Raw genomic sequence first — 17,597 nt, 5'->3', positions numbered from 1 at the left:
TCACGGTGTCCTGGAACTCTTGGGGGGCTTCGAAGCAACAGACACCATAGTCAAAGTCCCACCAGTTAAATAAGGGAACTGGCAAGGGAAGACATCATTTTAAGTGTAATTGATTGATTGATTTATACCATGCCTTGTTTCCGAAAGGATTTATGACAGTATACAGAAATGCCTCACATGCTGGGGAAGAGCGTCAGTTAGGCTTGTGTGACAGTGAATCTGGGATTCCCGCTCTCCTAACTCCCCTCCCCAGGGACCTGGACAGACCCCATCATCTGTCCAGGTTTTTAATTTTTAAATTAGAAATGATGCCTTCCTAGTGAACTGGGCAAACAATGACGACAGTTCACCTAAAGCTCCTAGCACAAGGCTGGCCCACAGGAGGTGCTCCGTGGATTGTCATTATTATTACCAGGCAGAGAATGATGCAGCATAAGGAAAACAAAGGGGCAGGGTCACAAAATGAAGCCAGATGTGAGACCCGTACAAAAATACCCATCACGAAGTCATACTCGTTTTTTCAGGACCAGTGGGAGGAGAGACACCCAGTTGTTAAATCATTTGCGGCACTCATGAGAGGGAAACTGTTCTCCATCTGGAGAGCCGGCTCCCCAGGCTTAGATGGAAAGATCTCTCTTGAGTCCTTCTAAGGAGGACACTGCAGTGTTATAAACAGTGTCTTCAACAACTTTAGAGTAAGACTAGTGACAAGTGCCAATGGCTGTCCCTTAATAGAGGCTAATGGAAACAAGCCACAGCATAATCCAATAGAAAGCATTCCACTGAGAGCCGGCGTAAGAGAGTCAGGCAAGGCGCTCTGGGCTGTTGTGACTTAACCAGGGGCGATAATAGCTAATGCTTACTGAGCATTTCCAGGGCCAGTGAGAGTGCTGAGCCCTCAGCCCTCTTGTAAGTCTTACAACAACTGCAAAAAGGGATGAACCATGGGATTGATAATAGGATCATCCCATTTTGCAGTTGAGTAAACTGAAGCCCAGAAAACAGGTTAAGAAAGCTGCTCAGCTCACTGAGTTCATGATTTGTAGCCAGGCTTCACACCCAGGCTTTGGAGCCTGTGCCACTGCCCCTCTGTCACTCTGGAAAACTGGTTGGACTCAACCTCCGTGGGATGGTCCTTGTCAAATCTTAAGCAGCAGTGAATTCAAGAAAAGGTCTAAATCCTGATGAGTTTCTGAGAGGTAGATGTTCTGCCAGGCCAGTTATGTGGAGTGGTGTGCTTTCCCCCTCAGCCAAGATGGGACAGGACCAACAGACTTGTTCCAGGGCTTGAACTGAAGGTGCTCAGAAAAGGGAGGGCAAACAGGGGAGCAGGGCCAGATCCACCTCAGAAAGGGGCCTTCAGTCCACTGGTGCACAGACACAGGGGTGATTGAGGACCCAAAGTTCTCTGTGTATCATGGCTATAATAATTTTAGTCTGAAAAAGTGTCAGAGCAGTTAGGTTCCTATTTTGGCTATTTCAAAAGAAAGGAATACAGTAGTTCCCCCTTATCCATGGGGGATACATTCTAAGATCCCCAGTGGATGCCTGAAACCACAGATAGTACCGAACCCCATATATACTATGTTTTTTCCAATACATATATAACTATGATAAAGTTTAATTTATAAATTAGGCACAGTAAGAGGTTAGCAATAACTAGTAATAAAATAGAACAGTTATAACAATATACTCTAATAAAAGTTATGTGAATGTGGTCTCTCTTTCTCTCTCAAAATATCTTACTATACAAATTTAATGCCTTTTCCATCTTAACTAAGCACTTATCAACCACTGTGGCCGCAACTTCTGCAGTTTGATATGCAACAGCAAAACTAGCCCAAATTTCTTTTTCATTTTTCACAGTTTCATGGATAGAAGATTCATTCTTACCAAAGATCTTAGCACCCTCAGCATATGATTTTTTTTTCCTTCCCTATTAAGTTGAGAACTTTCACCTTTTCACTTAAAGGAAGCACTTACGGCTTCTCTTTGGCATACCTGAATTACCAGCATCACTACTCTTGGGCTTTGGGCCATTATTCAGTAAAATAAGGGTGACTTAAAACACAAGCACTGCGATACTGCGGAAGTCAATCTGATAGCTGAGACGTCTACTGAGTGACTAAGGAGAGGATACGCTGGACAAAGGGACGATTCACGGCCTGGGCAGGACAGAAGCAGATGGCTTGAGATTTCATCACGCTACTCAGAAGGGTGCACAATTTAAAACTTACGAAAACTTATGAATTGTTTATTTCTGGAATCTTCCATTTAATATTTTTGGACTACAGTTGGCTGCAGGTAACTGAAACCTCGGAAAGTGAAACCACGGATAAGCGGTGATGGTGGGGGAGGGGAGGCGGAACTACTGTCTATGGTACCCATAGGATACTCAGTACAGTAAGTCCCCTACATACAAACGAGTTCCATTCCGAGAGCACGTCTGTAAGTCCAATTTGTACTTAAGTCCAACTAAGTTAGCCTAGGTACCCAACTAACACAATAGGCTATATAGTACTGTACTGTAATAGCTTTATAATACTTTTCACACAAATAATACATAAAAAACAAACACAAAAAATAAAGAAAACATTTTTAATCTTACAGTACAGTACCTTGAAAAGTACAGTAGTACAGTACAACAGCTGGCATACAGGGGCTGGCATCGAGTGAACAGGCAAGAAATAAAGATACTGTATTACTGTACTCTATACAGTACTGTACAGTAAAGTACACAAAAGCACAACCACTTGTAGAGGATGCACACACATGACAATGTACGGCAGACACGTGAACTAACTTACGTGACTGGACATGTGAATGCACGTTTGCATCTTTGAAAGTTCGCAACTTGAAGGTTCGTATGTAAGGGACTTACTGTACATATTCCTTTTATTAGGATTTTTGCCTAGTATATTGGATCCCCAAACTATCTGGCAGGAAACATTCCCAAATTCCTTTCTCCCCCCAGATAACCATCATCACAGCAGAATGATCCAGAAAGGCCAAATAGAGCATCGTGCTGTTTCCGCCTGGTAGACATTTCATGGCTATAATTGTAACACAAGCAGGACTCTGAGTGGTCCAGCCTTCTGGGCTCATCCTCTTCTTGTGATCCAGACTAATCAGCAGTCCCATCTTCCCTTCTGTGAGAGCCAGGCCCTCCTCAAGATTTCCCAGGACTGCCCCTGAGGGCTAGTGGTCTCCCGCTCAGCCCACCACCCCTGTCCAGGGTTGTCAGGGCCTGGGGGTGACTTCCCTTTCCCTGCCCGTGTCACCCGCTGCCACACGGGGACCCAGTTCCCTTCTCCTTTGTGCCTTAGGCTGCATACGCAGCCCACCTGGACTTGAAATTTGGTCTAACGCAGAGGAACTGGAGCACAGCAGAGTACAGACAAAACGTCCCGCCCCTTTTCGAAATCACACGCCATGTTTCCTTAAGGCCGTGGCGTGTCACTTTCTTCGTGGGCTTGTTCCTCCCCAGGAGCTGCCATCAGGCCGACTAACTGCTTCCTCCAACCCCTGAGTTCCAGTCACTTTCCTACAAAGCAGAACTGATCTCATTTCCCATTTTCCCCTTAACCTCCCAGGCCATGCCCAGAGCTTGCCTTTCTCACCCAGAGTCTCATCAAGGGTCACGTGATAGGTTTCTTCACTGCAAGATAATTTATGTCCTAATATGTGAAAGTGGCCACAGTAGTGGTTTTCAATAGCATTTCCCCTGCTATATCATATATATCAGAGCTTACAGAATAGTTGCAAATTAAATTTTTACAAGGTAAGGACAAAATAATAACATAATAGAAATGACCAGAAATGAGTTTTCAAGCCATGAAAAGACATGGAGGAAACTTAAATGCATATTTCTAAGTGAAAGAAGCCAATCTGAAAAGGCTACTGTATGATTCCAACTCTATGACATTCTGGAAAAGGCAAAACTGTAGAGACAGTAAAAAGATCTGTGTTTGTCAGGGGCTGGGAGGAGAGAGGGATGAATGGGTGGGGCACAGGGGATTTTTAGGACAGTGAAACGATTCTGTATAAAACTATTATGGTGGATACATGTCAGTATACATTTGTCCAAACCTATAGAATGGACAACACCAAGAGTGAACCCTGATGTAAAGTGTGGACTTTGGGTGACAGTGATGTGTCAATGTGGGTTCATCGACTATAACGCATGTACTCTCTGGTGGAGGTTGTGTGTATGAGGCGGGCAGGGCGTGTAAGGGAAATCTCTGTACTATGTGGTCGATTTTACTGTGAACCTAAAATTGCTCAGAAAAAATAAAGTCTATTTTTTTCTTAAAAATGACCCCAAACAGAAGATGGCCACACAGTCTGATTAAGTAAGGAATGGTGATGCCAAAAATAAGGGAGGAGAAGGGACGGCTGTCAGCTGGGATGCCCCACCTGGCTCTTGGGACAGAAAGCGAAGGGCTGATTGAGTAACAAGGGATGGACCAGTTTCCAGGAGTGGAGCATCAGGAGGAGGGGGTCCCTGGGAGGAGGACAGGCTGAGCGAAGGCATGGAGGCAGCAAGACACACGACCCACTGGACTGAGGGCTGAGCAGAGTGCAGGCTGGCAGGAAAGGCAAGACCCTCACAGGTGAGGGCAGAAGCAGACCTCTGACTGCGGAGATCCTGCCAACTGTTTTCTGAATTTCCAGAGTGAACATGTTGACTGCGGTTCCCCACGTACGAGACACTCAACAATGTAAACTGCTAGGCTGCAGCTCTCTAATGAAGTCTATTTTCTTACAACATGTGTTTGTTTATACAGAGAGCTGTGAGAACTGGAGGGTGTCGTGTCAGCCTCATCTTGGGTACCAGCTGATCTCAGTGACAGTAGCATCCTGGATCCCGACACACGGGGTGCGGTCACTGATCCATCAGGGAGGCTGCCCAGGGCTGTACCGCGCTGCTCCGAATGGGTTTCATTTGCAGTGTGGGCCCACCTGACCTGAGTGAAGGCAGCAGAAATGCCTCGAGTTGAAACGCCACTCCAGTGTCAGTTATGCCAGAGGTTCCCAAACTTCAGCCTGTGTCTGAGTCACCTGGAGGGCTTGTTAAAACAGAGTTTCATAACTACCTACCCCCAGATATTCTGATTTAGAAGATCTGGGGCAGGGATGGAGAACTGGCATTTCTAGCAAGTTCCTAGGTGATACTGATGCTGCTGGTTGGAGATCACACTTTGAGAACCACGAGTCCATTGTGAACTTACGAAGCTTTTTCTCTCCAGTTCCTTTTTCTGCAAAAGGTGTGCCCTCAGGAACTTCAGATTTGGGGAGAAGAGTGAATGGACGCATAAAGATGGAAACAGCCCCAATGTCCACCAACAGATGAATGGATAAGCAAAATGTGATCTGTACATACAATTGAATATTATTCAACCATAAAAAGGAATGAAGTACTGAGTCTGCTACAATATGGATGACCCTTGAAAACTTCCTAATGAAAGAAGACAGTCACATAAGGGCACCTATGACATAATTCCATTTATATGGAATGTCCAGAATAAGCAAATTCTTAGATAGGAAGCAACCTGGTGGTTGCCAGGAGCTGGGGTTAGGAGGGAATATGGAGTGACTGCTGATTGGCTTTCCCTTTGGGATGATGAAAAAGTTCTGGAACTAGACTGATGATGGTTGCACAACATTGTGATTGTACTTACTACCACTGAACTGTACACTTTAAAATGCTTAAGATGGTGAATTTTACGTTATGTGTATTTCACAACAATAAAGAAATGAAACGAGTGAATGGAGTATTCTAACTCAGATCATGGGGCCAGTTGAAATGCAAAGGCCTAAATTAGTGATTTTCAGCCCTTACTGCATGAAGAATCACTGAGCAGAGTAGGGGAGTGCTTATATCATTCCCTTGTCCTAGCTGTACCTAAACCAATTAAATCAAAATTTCTGGAGGTGAGGTCTAGGCATCAAAAATTTTTAAGTTCGCCCCCAGATGATTCTAAGGTACAACTGGGATTGAGAACATTAGCCTGAAATCTCAAGGGCCAAATGGGCTGATGACCTATGTTCAAACTGACTTGAACTTCATCACAGACAATGCACCTTCATCTTTTCCCAAACTGGCTTGGAAATGGTATGTAGAGTAGAATGAGAAGGCTTTGAATCAGTTTGAAAATTGGGCTCCATTACCAACTAGCTGTGTGACCTTGGGCAAACCACATAACCTCTCTGAGCATTTGTTTTCCATTTCATAGGGTTTTTGTGAGGCTTACATGAAACAGACCAGTTTCTCAGTTATAACAGTGTCAAACACTGTATGGTCAACATGCATCTCTCTGCATCTCCTTCTAGACCAGAAGAGAGATCCAGGGCCTTATTTGTGGGAAAACCCTACACTGCAGTATCTTGTACTATAGGTTCAATTTTCTCCCCCAACCTGAGAGAAGGGACACGTTTAGGTTGGGAATTAGTGATAATGGTTTCTCGAGTCTATAATATGTATGTAAGTGGAGGAGATGGTGAGCCTGGTAGAAATCCCTTCTGTACTCATGCTCAGACTTTCTTTTGTGTACCAATCTCTATAATGATGTAAATACATTCTAAGATAAAAGTGGATAAAATTCACACACAAATTCCCAGGAGTAAATAAAATCATTCAGATGTTTTCATGTTTCTCTTCAGTCCTTACTGGTAGGTAATATAGATTATATATATATATACTTCTTTTTTTTAAATTAGGGTGTAGTTGCTTTAAAGTGTTGTGTTAGTTCCTGCTGTACAACGAAGTGAATCAGCTATATGTATACATATATCCCCTCCCTCTTGGACCTCCTTCCCACCCCACCCCAATTCCACCCACCTAGGTCACCCCAGAGCACTGAGCTGAGCTCCCTGTGCTATACAGCAGGTTCCCTCTAGCTATCTGTTTTACACATGGTCGTGTATATATGTCAATCCCAATCTCCCAGTTCATCACACCCCCCCTCCCGCATCCACATGTCCATTCTCTACATCTGAGTCTCTATTCCTGCCCTGCAAATAGGTTCATCTGTACCATTTTTCTAGATTCCACATATATGCGCTAATATACGATATTTGTTTTTCTCTTTCTGACTTACTTCACTCTGTATAACAGACTCTAGGTCCATCCACATCTCTACAAATGACCCAATTTCGTTTCTTTTTATGGCTGAGTAATATTCCATGGTATATATGTACCACATCTTCTTTATCCATTCAACTGTCAATGGACATTTAGGTTGCTTCCATGTCCTGACTATTGTAAATAGTGCTGCGATGAACATTGGGGTGCATGTGTCTTTTTGAATTATGGTTTTCTTAGGGTATATGGTCAGTAGTGGGACTGCTGGGTCATATGGTAGTTCTATTTTTAGTTTTTTAAGGAACCTCCATACTGTTCTCCATAGTGGCTGTATCAATTTACATTCCCACCAACAGTGCAAGAGGGTTCCTCTTTCTCCAAACCCTCTCCAGCATTTATTGTTTGTAGATTTTTTGATGGTGGCCATTCTGACTGGTGTGAGGTGATATCTCATTGTTGTTTTGATCTGCATTTCTCTAATAATTAGTGATGTTGGGCATCTTTTCATGTGCCTCTTGGCCATCTGTATTTCTTCTTTGGAGAAATGTCTATTTAGGTCTTCTGCCCATTTTTTGATTGGGTTTTTTCTTTGTTTTTTTTTGTTTTTTGATATTGAGCTGCATGAGCTGTTTGTATATTTTGGAGATTAATCCCTTGTCAGTTGCTTCATTTGCAAATATTTTCTCCCATTCTGAGGGTTGCCTTTTCGTCTCGTTTATGGTTTCCTTTGCTGTGCAAAAGCTTTTAAGTTTAATTAGGTCCCATTTGTTTATTTTTGTTTTTATTTTCATTACTCTAGGAGGTGGGTCAAAAAAGAACTTGCTGTGACTTATGTCAAAGAGTGTTCTTCCTATGTTTTCCTCTAAGAGTTTTATAGTGTCTGGTCTTGCATTTAGGTCTTTAATCCATCTTGAGTTTCTTTTTGTGTGTGGTGTTAGGGAGTGTTCTAATTTTGTTCTTTTACATGTAGCTGTCCAGTTTTCCCAGCACCACTTATTGAAGAGACTGTCTTATCTCCATTGTATATTCTTGCCTTCTTTATCATAGATTAGGTGACCATAGGTGCATGGGTTTATCTCTGGGCTTTCTATCCTGTTCCACTAAGCTATATTTCTGTTTTTGTGCCAGTACCATACTGTCTTGATTACTGTAGCTTTGTAGTATAGTTGGAAGTCAGTGAGCCTGATTCCTCCAGCTGTGTTTTTCTTTCTCAAGATTGATTGCTTTGTCTATTCAGAGTCTTTTGGGTTTCCATACAAATTGTAAAATTTTTTGTTCTAATTCTGTGAAAAGTGCCACTGGTAATTTGATAGGGATTGCACTGAATCTGTAGATTGCTTTAATACAAAGGATCATAAGAAACTACTACAAGCAACTATATGACAATAAAATGGACAACCTGGAAGAAATGGAAAAATTCTTAGAAAGGTACAATCTTCCAAGACTGAATTAGGAAGAAATAGAAAATATAAACAGACCAATCACAAGTAATGAAATTGAAACTGCAATTAAAAATCTTCCAACAGGGCTTCCCTGGTGGCGCAGTGGTTGAGAATCTGCCTGCCAATGCAGGGGACATGGGTTAAAGCCCTGGTCTGGGAAGATCCCACATGCCGCAGAGCAACTGGGCCCATGAGCCACAACTACTGAGCCTGCGTGTCTGGAGCCTGTGCTCCGCAACAAGAGAGGCTGCGATAGTGAGAGGCCCGCGCACCACGATGAAGAGTGGCTCCCGCTTGCCACAACTAGAGAAAGCCCTCACACAGAAACGAAGACCCAACACAGCCATAAATAAATAAAATAAATAAATAAATAAATAAAGCATGACACAAATTAAGCAATGTGAATACCATCAAAAAAAAAAAAAATCTTCCAACAAACAAAAGTCTAGGACCAGATGGCTTCACAGGTGAATTCTATCAAACATTTAGAGAAGACCTAACACCCATCCTTCTCAAACTCTTCCAAAAAATTGCAGAGCAAGGAACACTCCCAAGCTCATTCTACGAGGCCACCATCACCCTGATACCAAAACCGGAAAAATATATCATGAAAAAAGAAAATTACAGACCAATATCACTGATCAACATAGCTGCAAAAATCTTCGACAAAATACTAGCAAACAGAATCCAACAACACATTAAAAGGATCATACATCTTGATCAAGTGGGATTTATCCCAGGGATGCAAGGATTCTTTAATATACACAAATCAATCAATGTGATATACCATATTAACAAATTAAAGAATAAAAACCATATGATCATCTCAATAGATGCAGAAAAAGCTTTTGACAAAATTCAACACCCATTTATGATAAAAACTCTCCAGAAAGTGGGCATAGAGGGAACCTACCTTAACATAATAAAGGCCATATACGACAAACCCACAGCCAACATCATTCTCAATGGTGAAAAACTGAAAGCATTTCCTCTAAGATCAAGATCAAGACAAGGATGTCAACACTCACAACTATTATTCAACATAGTTTTGGAAGTCCTAGCCATGGCAATCAGCGAGGACAAAGAAATAAAAGGAATACAAATTGGAAAAGAAGAAGTAAAACTGTCACTGTTTGAAGATGACATGATACTATACATAGAGAATCCTAAAGATGCCACCAGAAAACTACTAGAGCTAATCAATAAATATGGTAAAGTTGCAGGATACAAAATTAATGCACAGAAATCTCTTGCATTCCTATACACTAACAACAAAAGATCAGAAAGAGAAATTAAGGAAACACTCCCATTCACCATTGCAACAGCAAGAATAAAATACCTAGGAATAAACCTACCTAAGGAGGTAAAAGACCTGTACTCAGAAAACTATAAGACACTGATGAAAGAAATCAAAGATGACACAAACAGATGGAGAGACATACCATGTTCTTGGATTGGAAGAATCAATATAGATAATATATTTTTATTCAACTACAATTAAGGCATAGATACAATTTTATATTCTGTTTTCTTCACTCAGAACTTTATCTACTGCATTTTGTTTCTACCGTTCAGTTGCTTACATCCTAATAGCTACATAGTATTTAATTGAGTAGGCTTACTATAATTTACTTTAATGTTCCTTCATTGTTAAGCCTTAGATGGCTTCCAAAATTTCAATATTAGAAATTGTGCTCAGGGAATTCCCCAGCAGTCCAGTGGTTAGGACTCTGTGCTTTCACTGTCAAGAGCCCTGGTTCAATCACTGGTCGGGGAACTAAGATCCCACAACCCGTGTGGTGCAGCCAGAAAAAAAAAGAAACTGTGCTCAATGAAAATATTTCTGCATGTAACTTTTAACTTCCTTTGGCTTTTTTACTTAAAATTAAATTCCCATAAATAATGGGATCAAGATGTCTGAACATTTTAAGACTCCTGAATGCACCATCAAACTGCTTTGCTAAAGGATTGTGTCAATTTACACTGCTACCATGGGGTGTGGGTGTATCATTTTCAACAACTTGCCAGCAAAATGTTTGGTATGCAAAACATTCCTTCCCTGTTCCTTTTCTGGTAGCATCCCCACTATTTTGTAAATTGCTGGAGGGCAGTTTAAAAATCTTGTACATTGGAAAAAAATCAATGATTACTTTTTGAAGCAATGAATAATTCAGGCAATCCCTCTTCCCAATAATTCTTAGGTTTTCTAATAGCAGAGGTTTTTTTTTTTTTAATAAACTAAATTACACTTTATTTCACTTATGTTGGCAGCCTCAGAGAGCTCTGTTTGCTGGCAAAACATATGAAGATTTTCACTTGGTGGGAAGGGGACCTCCCCACACCACAAAACGAAAGCAGCTAAATCATTGCTCTTTTCCTCCAACCTCTCTTTGCACTTCCATCTCCTTTCCTCTCGACACTTGAAGAGCCAGCTCAGTGTAAAGCAAGGAAAAGCTATTTGTAGAGTGCATGAGAGGAAAATGAACACAAATAGACCCTTCCTAAATGACTGAGCTTAGTTTTCACTCTCTCAAGCAGGAGGTTTGTGCACACCCAGATGATAGCATTTGTACTTTGGTACCCATCAACTGGAATAGTTCCTGGTGATGAAAAGCTGCTTTGTGTTCAGTAAAGTTTTAAATAACTATGTATGTATTTTATTAATTACAATAGTGTCTACATAAATTTCAAAAATAGTAGTAAAAAAATATGCAGGAGACCATTTTATCCAGCTACACACAAAGTTTGGTGCACATTTGCTTTCTCAAGTTTTTAGGTGTCCTCCTCTGAACAGGATTTGGGAAATGCTGCTCCCAGAATAAGGTACTATCCCAATATTATAACCAAGAGGTACTTACCTAGTTATGATGACTAGGAAAGTGCCTGTCATTACAACTAGTACTTTACTCATTTTTAATACTCTAACCTGCTCCCCACTAGGACTAGGAACTCCTCCTTAATTTTTGAAGATGGTTAATTTTCAAAGTCTACTCCCTGCCTGTTCTCCTTCTTCTCATCAGTGACAGCAACAAACAATTAATGGCACCTCTTAAATGTCTTGCTGCCCGAGATAACATCTTCCTCCAATTAAAAAGTAACATAGACTGCACCTCTCCTCTGTTCCCTTCATTGGCCATAGCATATTGACATCTCTCCCTGTCGCCAGTTTTGTCTAACACGCAGCTCATCTCTCAAAATGGAATCTGTCAAATGTACCTAGTGGGGAGGGATTATTTGTAACTCTGGTTTTCAAAGGCAATTTATGCTAGTGGTTTGCAGGAAGTTGATCTATACCTAAGGGTCCCCTTGTCAGAGGGCAGCAGGGTCTCCATGGATCCAGGTCATCTCCTGGATGAGGAGCCCTTGTTTCCTGGCCATGCTTGGGTTGTCACAGGGATGGGGTCCCCCTCTTATTTGCACTCTTTCCCCTTTCCCATTTCCTACAAAGACACTCTGGCCCTCATTTACCGTTGCTTCACTCTTTAAAATTCAACTCAGTAAATATCACGTCGTGGATTCTTGAACTCAAGGTATCAGAGAGGTCATAATCCACTGGTTTCTCCTTTTCATCAGACTCTCTTGATGAATTTTTCTAAAATACATATTCTGGCCCCCACAGAACCATTCTGGTTCATTAGGACTGTGTGTGGACACAAAACCCGCATTTTGTAAAGCTCTCCTTGTGCTTCCGATGATCAGCCTGGTTTCAAAACCACTCACCGAACCAGGCTCCCAGGGCAACACTCCCCTGCAGATCACCTCTGGCAGGTGCTTATGCCGCCCGCACTGGGATTCCTCCAGCCACCGGGCACACACTGCCTTTCACAAGCGGCCTAAGCTGAAGCAGTCCCTCCTTACCGTGACTTGAAAGGCATTTCCACCACAAAACTTTCACCCTATGGGTCTCAGTTATGCCTTTTAGAGCAACACAGAAAAGAGTCATTTCCACTTTTCCCCCAAACACTTGAAGACAGCGACTGTTTCCGTCTCAGGATCTCTCTTGCCATTTCTGGGCTCTTGGTTGTCCAGCCATGAATATGGTTGGAGTGAGTTTATAGTGAGTTTAAACAAGTCTTTTAGGTTGTCTCTCATGAGGACTTTATGGAGCAGGTATCTTTCCAGTGTTAGAGATGACCGAGGGCCAGTCGAGGTGAGTGACCTGCCTCAGTTCCCACAGCTAATAAGTAGTTGAATTAAAATTTGAACAATCTGTTCGACTCCAAATTCTGGACTTTTTAAAAAAATTAATTAATTAATTAATTAATTAATTTTTGGCTGCGTTGGGTCTTCGTTGCTGCGCGTGGGCTTTCTTTTTATTTGAGGATTTCTTCGTTGCGGTGCGCGGGCTTCTCACTGTGGTGGCTTCTCTTGTTGCGGAGCACGGGCTCTAGGCACGCGGGCTTCAGTAGTTGTGGCACGAGGGCTCAGTAGTTCTGCCTCTTGGGCTCTAGAGCGCAGGCTCAGTAGCTGTGGCGCATGGGCTTAGTTGCTCCACGGCATGTGGGATCTTCCCGGACCAGGGCTTGAACCCGTGTCCCCTGCATTGGCAGGCGGATTCTCAACCACTGCGCCACTAGGGAAGCCCCAAGTTCTGCACTCTTAACCAGCATGTTATGCTCCCAATTCTTCCTTTGTTTTTAAATGCAAGTAAATAGATGCTAAATGAGTGTTAAACTGAAGTGTATAAAATCGCTCCTCCCAATTCCGCTCCCGAGAGGCAGCCACTGTCAGATTTACAAATTCCCTCTTGCACACACCGCTGGGAGCTGGGTGCCACCTTCACAGCACAGGGGTCCCTGCCTCCTTTGCCGTGGACACCATCTGAGCAGCCTCGCTGCGTGGTAGGCCTGGAGCCCTGAGTAGGTCTCTTTGCTCACTTTGAACTTAGAAGCAAGAAAACCCTTATTTTTTGGTTTGTTTTAATAAACTACCGTAAATTCAAGTTTCACTCACTTTGAACCAAATGTGACCAACACAAGAAGGGTCAGAGAGATGTAGTGTTTCTGGCTTTGAAGGTAAAGGAAGGGGCCATGTGCCAAGGAATGCAGGAGGCCTCTAGAAGCTGGAAAAGGCAAGGAAATAGATTCTCCTGTAGAGCCACTGGAAAAAATAGAGCCCTGCCCACACCTTCATTTTAGACTTCTGACCTACAAAACTCTAAGATAAGAACTTTGTGTTGTTGAAGCTGCTACATTTGTGGTAATTGTTAACAGTAGCAATAGGAAATGAATTCACTTTTTATAGAGTAGAGCATTATTAAATAACTTATTTTGAAAAGTAGAACTGTTAAGAGAATGAAATATTCATGCTCACTAATCAATGCATTCTTAGCTTGCAGACAGTTCTGTATGAAGCCAAATTGTAATAAAATTGTTTCTTGGTGAGCGTAGGAAGCTTGCTTAGTAATTAGGCTGAGTCCAGAAGGCTATTATGTCTGCTTCTACCCTTTACTTACCTGGGTAGGTGTAAGGCCTCTGAAAGTGTAATCTGGTACAGAACATACCTGCCAAGAACTGGCCTAGTGAGTTCGGCAGCAGTCCTGCATGACTGTGGTATTAAAAGCCTTCTAGATGTTTCATAGCCTTAGCTCCCTGGTTTCATTTTTTCAAAAAGTGGACCAAAGAAGATGGATGGAAAATAAATCATTGTGAAAAACTTGGTCTTGATGAACTCTTTGTAGGGGCAGTGGGTGGGTACCATGGAACCTGTGCCCCAGTGTACACCAGGGTCAGGCTGGTGGTTATGCCCATCATGGGCAAAGAGGTCAGGATCACAACTTCTGAGGACTAACTCTGTTCTCAACTCTCAAATACGAAATCATTAATGGCCTTGAAATTCATGGTGTTAGCCTTGGCTCAGATGAGAATGCCCTTGAGCCTTGCCAGGCTCGCCAACGTCCCTCAGTAGACCATGGCTGGGACACTGGGAGATGGAGCTCAGTTAACAATGCCTTCCTTTGCTATGGCATAGCTCCTGCTAGACTCCCAGAAGGCACTGCTTCACCTTCACAGAGCAAAGATGTAACAGCTGCCACAAGGGGCTCTGGAGTTCTGCCCGCCAATTCTAACTCCTACTGGCTAGCTAATCATTTGTCCTCTTTTTTTCATTTAATATCAGCTTTATTATGAACTTGACTTCACATACAAAGTTAGAATGGCAATTAGACTTAACATGAACTCATTAAAAAGTTTAAATAGCATGTTATAGATAGGTACCATCCAAACTTCCAGAAGGTATTTAAGCTGGTAACAGATATTGCTACCCATTTTCGGACAGATCAAATAACAGCATTACTGAACCTGGCTCCCAGACAAGTATGACCATCTGCTCCCATGTCTTAGGGAAGAGAAGCAGTCATGATACAGGCATTGTGGATGCACTAGTTCATGAAGAGTTGTTCATTCTAACAATGCCGGAATTTTTACTCACATTTCTTACTTTGTGAGGAAGTCAATGACTGTTGCTCTTCTTCTGCTCCTTGAGAGCTACCGCTCAGGGTATTGACATGATACCCATTCATTCCAAAAGGCACCAGAAATGGGACTATAAGCCTCTTCACAAAGCAAAGCACCTCAAATTCATTGATGGTATCCCACACTGGTCTCTAATTGATCTTAGACAATATGACAGCATCACTTCCTGGAAGTGATGAAGACGTGGTCTCCTCTAGATGCAGCGGAAGGGGCCCGGAGTTCTTCCATTTCATGGCTCAAATTGCTATGATTGGGCCTTGAGCCAGGAAAAGGCTCTGATTCCTGCTGCTGGGTTGGGCTGGGCAAGGCATGGCTGGGTATACAGGTGGGGGTAAGGGCAGAATCAAACCTAGAGATAGGAATAGTGCTGCATAAGGAGCTGGCCAGCTTAGAATGAGGTTGGCAAGTGTTTGGTCAGCAGGCCTGGGAATTAAGACTGGGGGCTGGGCTAAGAGGAGGTCAAGGGAGGAGCATGCATACAAAGCCAGGCTGAGAAAGGCCTGAGACGGTGCTGAATCCAGGTAAGTGCACAACAGGTAAGTGGAGGTCGAGGTGGGAGGCAGTGAGGAGACACTGTCAAGGGCATGCATTTTTCACCCTCATGGAAGACCTGAGTTTAATTCTGTCCTGCCAGTTACTCGCAATGCGACTTGGGTCAGTTTCCTTAAACCTGTCCCAGTTAAATCCTCTCTAAAATTGGAAAAATAATAATATGTATCCTGCAGGTGACTTTAAGAATTAGAAAGAATGCATATGAAGCATCTCACACACTATTTCTTCAACTGGGTGCATGGGTATACTTTGAGGGGCCCAAATGTTCTCTACAAAAATTTTATTTTCTGATCTTAACTGTTTAATTTTTAAACACAGACTTTATTGTTTAGAGCAGTTTTAGGTTCAGAGCAAAACTGAGTGGAAGTACAGAGTTCCCACATGCCCCGTGCCCCACACATTCAGAGCCTCCCTCACCATCGACATCCCCCCTACGAGAGGGTACATTTGTGACAATCAATGAACCCACACTGACACACCATTATCACCCAAAGTCCATAGTTCACATTAGGGTTCACTCACAGTGCTGTACATGCTATGGGTTTGGACAAATGTACAGTGACATGTATCTACCATTATAGTATCATACAGAAGAGTTTCGCCTCTCTAAACTCTGTGCTCTGTGTATTCATCCTTCCTTTCCTCCCCCTGCATCCCTGGCAACCACTGATCCTTTTACTGTACAGTTTTGTCTTTTCCAGAATGTCATATAGTTGGAATCATGTAGTACATACTCTTTTCAGATTGGCTTCTTTTACTTAGTAATATGCACTTAAGGTTCCTCCAAGTCTTTTTGTGTCTTCATAGCTCATTTTGTTTTAGTGCTGAACAATATTCAGTTGTCTAGATTTCCCACAGTTTATTTATCCATCTACCAGCTCTTAACTTCTAATCCAGGGCTTTCCAAACAGAGGTCTTTGGATCTCTGTCTGGGCTGAACCTGTATTCTTGAGGACTCAAGAGTTTTAGAACTTGAGAAACACTAGCCTGGCATATAGTAGGTGCTCAATTAATGTAAATAACTAATGACAGGATTATTACTCATATAAGAGAAGCTAAAAAATGTAGTGAAGCAGGGCTGGGCAGGGCCTGTGTTCATAGGATTTATCCCAAGAGGAGAGTCTTGTCAACTGGATTTGAAGTCAAAGCTACTTTGTGTGTGTGTGTGTGTGTGTGTGTGTGTGTGTGTGTGTGTGTGTGTGGGCAGGGTGGGGTTGAGCTTCCTGGGGACTGCCTGGGGCTGCCCAGTCTTCAAGGGGCACATCCCCGGGACAACTGCTGGACACTGCTGTGACCTGATGGTTTCTGACAGCACCATTTTTGAAACTTGGAGCATTTTCTCATTTGGGGTTTTCTGGCACTGTTCCCATGCTCCGTGATTTTCAAAGATTACAGAGTGATTCCTCAGTTACCTCTCAAGGTCCTCCCGTTGCCAGGGCTGTGATTCCCACGGCCTGGAGACCTGAACTCATTTAGAGCTGCTCGGGTCTCCCTCGCTGCCTCTTCATCCCTTCAGCTACTGTTCCCTCTTAACCACCTATGTTCCATTTTACTGGTGTTGGAGATTCTGTTTCCAGATGGCAAGGGCAGAAACAAAACCCCAGCTGGGCACTCCCATCATCTGTTTTCACAGCTACTCTAGGATGTTGCCTTTCTTGTTCATCTTCTTGCCCCAGACACAATTTTCTAAGGCCCATTTTTTTCCTCTCTGAGCATCCCACAGGCCTGAGGCCAGAGCTGTAACAGCACCATAGCCTGTCCTTACCTGCTGACTCTGTCTCCTCATTGTAAACATTTCCTGTGCTGATGCACAGGGGATTTTAGGTACCTCCTTGACGTTAACTGGAATTACGCCTTATCATATTTTCAGAATTTCATTTTTTAGAGCCCTCTGTATTTCAAGTCATATTTCCCTTTAGTTCTGGAGTTCTCAACCCTGGCTGCACAGTGGAAAGACTGAAGGAATCGTTAAAAAGCACTGATGCTTGGTCCCAACACAGGCTAGTTGAACCAAATCTCTGGGGTAGGGCCAAGACATGGGTATTT

General features: G+C 42.8%; 2 long non-coding RNA genes across 2 annotated transcripts in view; one reads left to right on the top strand and one right to left on the bottom strand.

The window, feature by feature from the left end:
* LOC309666303 overlaps positions 1-4,306 on the top strand; it is a 34,491-nt gene extending 30,185 nt beyond the window's left edge. Inside the window, exon 3 of the long non-coding RNA XR_014267028.1 lies at positions 1,867-4,306. This is a non-coding gene — a long non-coding RNA (uncharacterized lncRNA). The remainder of the gene's footprint in view (positions 1-1,866) is intronic.
* LOC309666310 overlaps positions 1-17,597 on the bottom strand; it is a 72,648-nt gene that overhangs the window by 14,015 nt on the left and 41,036 nt on the right. The gene's annotated exons all lie outside the window — the stretch shown is intronic.

Source organism: Balaenoptera physalus, assembly GCF_965194825.1.
Source record: "Balaenoptera physalus genome assembly, chromosome: 8".
Lineage (NCBI taxonomy): Eukaryota > Metazoa > Chordata > Mammalia > Artiodactyla > Balaenopteridae > Balaenoptera > Balaenoptera physalus.
Note: the sequence above shows the minus strand (reverse complement) of the source record. Positions and strands in the feature narration are given on the sequence as shown.